Genomic DNA, 8,424 nt, shown 5'->3' with positions numbered 1-8,424 from the left:
AAGTGTGTAAAAGGAGTAAATGCAGAGAAAGGTCTTTTTTTTTGACACATAAGACAAAAACCACTGAAAAAGACCAAGTTATTACAGCAAAGAGAGTGGAATTCCAGGTGCATGCTAGAAAAAAGCAAGAAAATATGTCACCAGAATCCCCCCAAAAATGTGACAGAGATAAAGACAGTCCCTTTAGGAGCTTTAAGGGGCTTGGTTTGGGGCAGCACTCCAAAAGCAATATGCCATGCCAACTGGACTCTCTTTTTTTGATCCACAGAGCAAGATTTCCTCCATTTATATGCTTTCTTTAGAATTAAAAGGCAGAAAATACCTAGTGGCATTTCTTACAGTACAGTTTTAACACACAGATATATAAAGGACCATCTGTTGGGTCTCTCAGCTACAAGCAAGATGAAAAGAAAAAGGTGAAGCAGGAGCACCACATCTACTTTGTAGCTATATACTCACCCAGACATAGGGATATATTAACCATGCTTTGGGAGCATTAAATTCCTGGCAGGGACAAGTTATTTACTACTGATAGCTCACAAAAGCAAGTTAGCACAGCAAATCCCCTTCACACAGTCCTACAGGGCTTCAGGTGTCAATGGTAATCAAGAGACTATTATTGGCATGTGACTTTTTTTTTTCCAATAAATTGTCATCAGCCTGCATTGCAAACACAGCTGATTATAAATACAGTAAATGCTGTTAAAGCACAAGACTGAGCACCTATGTGCCAGCAGTGACCACTGCCCCTTCGTGTGCTGTGCCTCTCAAATGCTGCAGGGCTGCAACCACTGCCCAAGAAAAGTCCTGTGTTTTTAACAGATCCTCTACTCATGACACTCACAAGTGGCAGAAGTGATTTTATTGAGCAGCAGTGCAGGTTTTGGCTTAAGTAGCTCTGAGGGAATACTGTTGGTATACTTTAGCTGTTTGTGGGATCATGTTGCCTTCTAGTGGCTGGCCCCAGCTCCCTATTGCAGAAAGGTTTTGGAATACTCTTCCAGAAATATATCAGGAGTGCAGGATATTTTATAAATTCAGTCTAGGAGAGAAACAACTGTCAGACATGAGTCATGCTCTATATTTCTTTGGAGGGACGAAAAAGGTTTATCAGGAAAACTTTTCTTTTTGACGCACATTACTGTTTGAGTGTCTTCTAGGATAAATTTTGGATGTGTCTTAAGCTCTCCACAACCTGTAGCAAGACAAAACAATGGATATTTATAAATTCATGCTGCTGAACGGGCTTGTCTCTCCCACATAAGGCCAGAAAAAGAAAAAAAAAATAAAAAAAATAAAAGGTGAAGTAATTTCATTCAAAATACTGATGGCACAGCATTCACAAAAACTGGAGCTGAAGAAGAACTCAGGGACAAGTTTTGCTGATTGGACTCTGAGAAGCAGGATGGTCTACATCCTAGCAAGTAGGGGAAAAAGAGGTACTGCTGAAAAGCACACATTTGTTGGGGAAATACTTAAGTCAGCAGATTCAGGAAAACAGAAAGCAGGAGAGAAAGAGGAAAGACAAAGTCAGATGGGGCGATCTCCCTCCCAGACTTATTAGAGGAAGAATTCACCAGTGATCCAGTTAACCAAGGGTCTTTTTATCTCCCACAATCTGCTTGAGCAACCAATTTCATCTGAAGCAGTTGCACTTGAAAAGTGATGGATGCTTCAACAAAATACTCCTAGTGGGCTTGATATTGTTGGTCCATGTTACATCCAGGAGTGTCAGCAGGGCTGGATCCTAAAATACTAATCTAGAAATGCAAGAAAAGTCAATAAAAGAAAAAGAATTCAGAATGACAATAGGAAAACAGTGACTAAGCTGCATCACTGAAAGAGAGAGACATGTGAAAATGGCCAAAGCTGTGAATTATTTGAAGAAATGCAAATATAGAAGACAATTTTTTCCTCCTCTGATGTACAAGACTAAGACTGGCAGGGGAGTGAAATAGGGGTTGGGCACAAAGGACAGAGAGGAAACAGAATTACTGCTGAAAATTAGAAGCAGAAGCCAAATCATTGGAGGAACAAAGACTGGATTGTTAGCTCACAGGGTGAAAGAAAATGTAACAGCAAGCAAAATGCAAGGGGTCTGCTACAAGACTTCTGAAAAAAATTAAAGCAGAATGTCAAGAAACTTGAAGGAAAGCCTTTCAGTTGCACAGATTACAAAGAGTTCAAGGACAGCTGTATGGGTCTGGAGAGGAACCCAGTCATTGGTGACGTGCACATTTTTTTATTATTCAACACCCCAACACCTCCCTCCTGCTTCAACATATAAGGGTTTTATTATCTCAGGAGAAATGAGGTCCTTGGTACTTAGGACTACTGAATAACATAGCTAATGAAATAAATGCTTCAATCAAAATGGGATGTCTGCTCTCCAACAGTTTCACACATGTACAGAAGAACGTGATGTAAGAAGTCAGATTAGACTGTTGCACCCCCCCTCTTGGCTCTGTAATCGATGAATATACTTGCAACACATGGCTGTGTCATCCCCACCTGTTCTCCAAAACTCTTCCCATGCACACACTGCATACATGGGGGAAAGAAGCAACGCATACAGGAGTGGCAACTGTCTTCACCACAATCTGCACGAGGTAAACATGACAGACATGAGCTAAACACATGAGTATACCAAGCAAAATTCAAGGCTGTTTCTTCTATTCAGAGTTCCAACTGCTGACTTTTGGGGAACTGTCAGTTTGAAGAAGGCAGTTCATATTCTTTGAATATCCAAGCAGTGGGACTGGTAGAAATACAGATTTTAGACAACTGTAACTCTGAATCTCCTGCAAAGTATAGGAGCATTAATCAGTATACAGTGGCATACCTCTTTTCTTTTTTAAGTCAAATGATCAAAAATAAAATGTGTCTTGTGACTGTGCCTTTATGGGTAGTAAGATTGAATGGCATATTATGGTTCTTTTCCCAAACAGACTGCCATCCGAGTAAGCACGGTGTAGAATATTCCTTTCTGTTGGGGCAGCGACAGAATTGGTGCATACAAGTCTGAATTTAACCTACCAATTGACATTTTCCTTTTTATCAAAGGCCACCTCTTTCCTGTCTTGTTGGATTCTTGGATGACACCACTCTGCACAACAAATGCTGAACGATTTGAAACACACAAATAGAGTTTTCCAAATTGTCACCTGCAAACTTGGGTCACAAAAGGGAAGAAAAGGAGAAGAACATGGAGAAGGTGTAGGAGAAGGTGTAGGAGAAGGAAGGTGGAATGTTAGAAAAAATTTACTAGCAACTTCGTTATTGGTTTGGTGCTTTGAGAAGGTGATGGCTTAAAACTTAGTACTGTTTTCTAATGAAATGACATCTAAAATATTTATAGGGATACCTCTTGGAAAGAAAAAATAACTCCAGACTGCTGTAATAATTGTGGGCTATCTTATGAGATGATCCTGGGTGTAATATGGACCAACTACATAAAGCCCACAGGAAGTTATTTTGTTGCAATAGTCACCACCTTGCATATGAGATCACTCCAGATGATTTGTTTTTTCATACAGATAAAGAGCTTGGTTGTGGTAAACAAAGAAATTGGTATAGGGTAACTAATCACTGTAACGGTCTTCCACTAATTGGAATACTCCCTCACTCTAAACCAAACAAATTCACCCCTAAACTACCCAGCCTGAAAATCAGTAATTCCTTTTCCCACAAGAAAGATAAATAACTCAACATTCAATAATTTTTGTAAGCCTGATAAGGCAAAGGTATATTTAATAATTCTACAATAGAATCATTCCAGAAAGTCACAGCATACAATACATGAATGGCATTGATGAGACAGACTGAAAGTAGAAAAGAAAGTGGAGTTCAGGTTTTATATAAAAAATAATTTGGATTCAGTTAGATGAAATAGTGCCAAAGGAGAATTTAAAATTCTTCAGGTTCATCATAGCACATTGATTAAACCTACAATGCCTGTTCCTTAATCTTCCAGAAAGGATTAATAAGCAACACAAGCAATGAGGAACAATATTAGTGCTCGTGTCTGTGAATTGAGTTATCCACACCACCATTCTGCATTTCTAACTTCATTTATTTATGAGAGACAAAAATAAAGACTGGTAGTCCTTATGTCAGCATCCCCAGCTAAACTTCACAGACTTCTATCTCCTTGTAGATGGAAGCAAAAGCTTTTTATTCCCAAGGAGGTAGTTCTTATTTTCCAGTGTAAACTGTGCTAGAGCCACTTGTATCTTAGTGTGTATATAACACTTCATTATTATTCTTCCCATATTGCCACCAAGACATAAAAACTGGTCTTCTGGTAACCTGTACCTGGAACCATATTAGCCTCTCTATTTGCAAGCAATGGGAAGTTCATCTCATGACCATAAAATGCCATCCCAGGTTCTGAAGAATTGACAGCATATGGATGACTGACCTCATATGAAGAAGCCTAAAATATAACCCACAGAACTTTTCTAGGAGGAATCCCATTCTAAACAGGGACCGTTGATTAATCTATTTGCTTCCTTTTAACTTTATTACCCACTCTCAAATTGAGGTGTTAAAAGAATATCATGTTTCTAAAAATCATGAGGAACTGAGTTATGCCTGCGTGGCATTTTCTGTACTGTCATTATCATATTCTGCCCACACTTGGAATGAGCTAGAAATAAGAGAGCTCTGAATGAAAGCTAGACAGCCTAGCCTGCATAAAGCTGGGCCCAAGCTAATAAGTCTTGCTGAAAACTAATTTTTTCTTGTTGTTGCCGTACATTGTTGACTCATTAGCATGGCTGTGTAGCTTCAAGTAAGACTGTAGCTGTCATCAGTGCAGTAAGCTCACATCTGCTCAGGGCATGTATAGACATACTTACAGACTATTAACAAAATAAAAGAAGAGAAAGAGAGGGTTTTTAAATTACAAACAATAGACTTGGTGCCTGTGCTGCAGTCATCCGCAGCACACCAGTCAGCACAGTCTGCTGTTAGTCAGGAAGCATCTACTAATCCTTCTATGTCACATCTCAGGGGCATATCACAGCTACAAGAGTCACAGCTCTGTCCCTGTTCTGCTCCCGAGACAGCCCAGATGGACCTGATGGCTGCTGCAGAGTGCATGTTACAAAGCCAACAATTGGCTTATGATTAATCTTAATTTTTCCTTACTAGTCATTGGTTTGGTCTCTTCTACAAATATTATGCTTACAACAGTGTAAATGCTTAGTAATCCTGATTTACAATAATGGCATATTATCCATTCCTAATTGTTGTTCAATCCTAATTGTCTCCTTGAAACACGTACCTGATTAGATCAAGACTTAAAGACAAGAATCAGAGCAACTGCTTAGGATCTCAGACCACTGAGCACAGGCAGGAGAAGGTCTGTCTGTCAAATCTGGAGGATGTAGCAGTGCAAGACAGTAGAGTATGGCTAGAAAAGAAGCTCCACTGTGCTTCTGTGTAGGAACTCCATAGCTGTAACACCAGCTCTGCATCCGATGTTAAAAAAAATCTCTCTGGAGTGTGAGACACCACATGTCAGAAGTGTACTGTGAAACATATGTTCATGTTTTCCCTTTAAGACAGAGTATTTCACATTTCTTCTTTTATGTATACTTTAGATTACAGATGAATCTATTGTACCAAAATACGGGCAACTGCTTTCCAACATGGGAGACTGCCTTCCGTGTTCAGCCTCCATGATTTTGACTGTAAAGCATTTCAGCAGACTCTTCTATATTGATATTCATTACCTGTATGGTTCACATAACAGAAACATAAACAGGCCAGTCAATAATATCAGTTCATATTGACCAGCTATTCCTACACTGAAATAGGAATTCTAAGCTTCCATTGATTCACATTCATGCATTGTGTAAATATAATTTAAAATTAGCGTGTACAAGAAAGAGCACATACTGTTGTTACCATGTGGAGTAACCTGGGGATGCACTGCAGCACAAAGCTGGTGTTTGAGACAGAGCTAGTCAATAAAATGCAAGGTGTTATTTGCCACTGAATATCCCATGAACTCCAAATGTTGCTGGCTGCTACAAAGCTGTAGTCCAGTCTTGTGCTACCACCTTGCAAGCCCCAGGTGAGTCAGAGAGGGTACAAAACATGTCTGACCAAGCTGGGTACCAAAATACCTCCCTCTTTCCTCTACAGCGCACTAAAGAAACAGAATTCCACCTGGCACAACTGATTAAAACTCAAAACTTAGCTCACATGACATGGTCCAGAGATTTCACAGAATCATAGAATATCTCAAGTTGAAGAAGAGCCATAAGGAGCATTAACTCCCTTCTCCAAGCAGGACCAACTAGAACTAAAGCATATGGCCAAGGGCATCACTGGCATGTTCCCTGAGCTCTGACAGGCTAGGTACCATGACCTCTTCCCTTGAGGGCCTGTTCCAGTCACTGATCAGCTCCTCAGTGAAGAAACTTTATCTAAAGACTAACCTGAACTTCTCCATATGCATTTTCCATTTCTTTGTGTCCTACTGCTGGTCACCAGAGAGCAGATCAGCACCTCTGCCTCTGCTGTCCTCCTTGGAGAAGTTGTAGATCATGAGGAGGCCACTCTTCAGCCTTCTCTTCTCCAAGTGGGAAAAAGCAGCAACAAGTCACCTCAGCCTCTGGTATTATATCTTTAGGAAGACGTTCTTCACAGAAAGAGTGCTTGGGCATTGGAATGGGCTGCCCAGGGATGAGGTGAAGTCACCATCCCTGGCGGTGTTTAAGAAAAGACTGGACGTGGCATTTTGTGCCATGGTCTAGTTAACAAGGTGGTGATTTTTTATATGTTGGACTCAGAGATCTCGGAGGTCTTTTCTAACCTAGTTGATTCTGTGGTTCTGTCTTATCCTCAAGACATTTTGCCATCTTGGTCACCCTTCTCTGGATATGCTCTAACAACTTTATGTCTATTTTATACCATGGCTCCTGACAGTGCACACAGCACTTGAGGTGAAGCAGTCCCAGTGTAGAGCAGAGCAGGACAATCCCCTCCCTTGCCTGGCTGGTGATGCTATGCCTGATGTCCCCCAGGACAGGGTTGGCCCTCCTGGCTGCCAGGGCACTGCTGACTCCTATTCAACTTGCCATGGACCAGGAACCCCAGGTCCCTTTTCACTGAGCCACTCTTCAACTTCTTGCCCCCCAGTTTGTAGGTGTAACCTTGTCCCAGTCAGACAATCCAGCACTTGCTCTTGTTAAATTCCATGCAGTTGGTGACTCTTTGCAAGACCTCTATACCACAGTTCCTCCTAATTTAGAAGCGTCAGCAAACTTACTTAATGTACATTGGATTCTTGCACCTAGTTAATTTATAAAAACACTACAGAGCACTGGCCCTGATACAGAGCCTGGGGGAATGCTGCTATTGACTGGTCACCAATCTGATGTGACTTCATAGACTATAATCCTTGTGCTCTACCTGTGAGCCACTTGTCACAACTGCATGATGTGTTTATCCAGCTGTGTGTTAGACAGATTACCCAGAAGGATTCTGGGAGAGACAGTATCAAAAGATTTGCTGAAACCACAAGCCCCCACATCTCCCCTTGGTCAGCTAGATGGGTAACCTTGTCATAAAGGGGAATTAAGTTTGTTAAGGAGGACTTTACCCTTGTGAACCTGTGCTGGTCATGACTAAGGACTGTGTTGTCTCTCAAGCGTTTTTCAGTAACTCCCAGAATAACCTTTTCCATAATTTTACTAATCACTGAAGTGAAATGGACAGGCCTGTATTATTAAATAAGAGTAATCTCCTTACTCTTCTTGAAAACTGGGGCAACATTTCCCAGCTTCCAGACAAATTAGACTTCTCCAGACTCCTGAGACTACTGAAAAATAATGAAGAGAGGTTCAGTGAAGACATGAAATCGGCCAGCTCCTTCAGTACCGTGGGATGAAGACTCCACTCACCCTCGCTTTCAGGAGTGCTGACAAGACTTTTCAGCTATTTTCTCACCTGGGTTTGTTTGCTTTTTAACAAAATAAAACCCATTAAAAAAATGCAAATTCAAAAGCAAACTGCTCAGCCCAAACATTACCATTACAATGACAGCCGAAATGAAAATAAAGTGATAATAAAAAAATAAACCTCCAAGAACTAAGTAATTTGTTTAAGAAAAAAATTAAAAAAAAAAAAAAAAAAAAAAAAGAAGAAAGAAAAGTTCCTTATGCAGAAGAAAAAAAAGGCACTCCAACTGTTTTCTTGCCAAGTCAGGACTAGGCCCTGGTCCTGCAGCTCTCCAGTTCCACAATCAAGTTTCACTGACACTCTCTGTTGGTGATGAGAAGGACCATATTTTATCCACCAGTGCCCTGATGCTGTAAGATCTCTCTGCCCTACATTCTTATCTATTGAGGGCTCATCATCTAGTGTTTTCCAGAAAAAAAAAAAAAAAAAAAAAAAGCAGCTCACTGATGA

The 8,424-nt window shown here is 40.6% G+C and overlaps 1 long non-coding RNA gene across 1 annotated transcript; it reads right to left on the bottom strand.

The window, feature by feature from the left end:
• Positions 1-926: 926 nt before the first annotated feature.
• Positions 927-7,368, bottom strand: LOC128797731 (uncharacterized). The gene is made up of 3 exons (XR_008434231.1): positions 7,283-7,368; positions 1,138-1,195; positions 927-1,042 (listed from the first exon to the last, which is right to left on the bottom strand). It is a non-coding gene; the product is annotated as an uncharacterized LOC128797731 (long non-coding RNA).
• Between the last annotated feature and the right edge of the window lie 1,056 nt (positions 7,369-8,424).

Source organism: Vidua chalybeata, chromosome 1, assembly GCF_026979565.1.
Source record: "Vidua chalybeata isolate OUT-0048 chromosome 1, bVidCha1 merged haplotype, whole genome shotgun sequence".
NCBI classification, from domain to species: domain Eukaryota; kingdom Metazoa; phylum Chordata; class Aves; order Passeriformes; family Viduidae; genus Vidua; species Vidua chalybeata.
The sequence above is the reverse complement of the archived record's forward strand: the minus strand, read 5'-3'. Positions and strand labels throughout refer to the sequence as shown.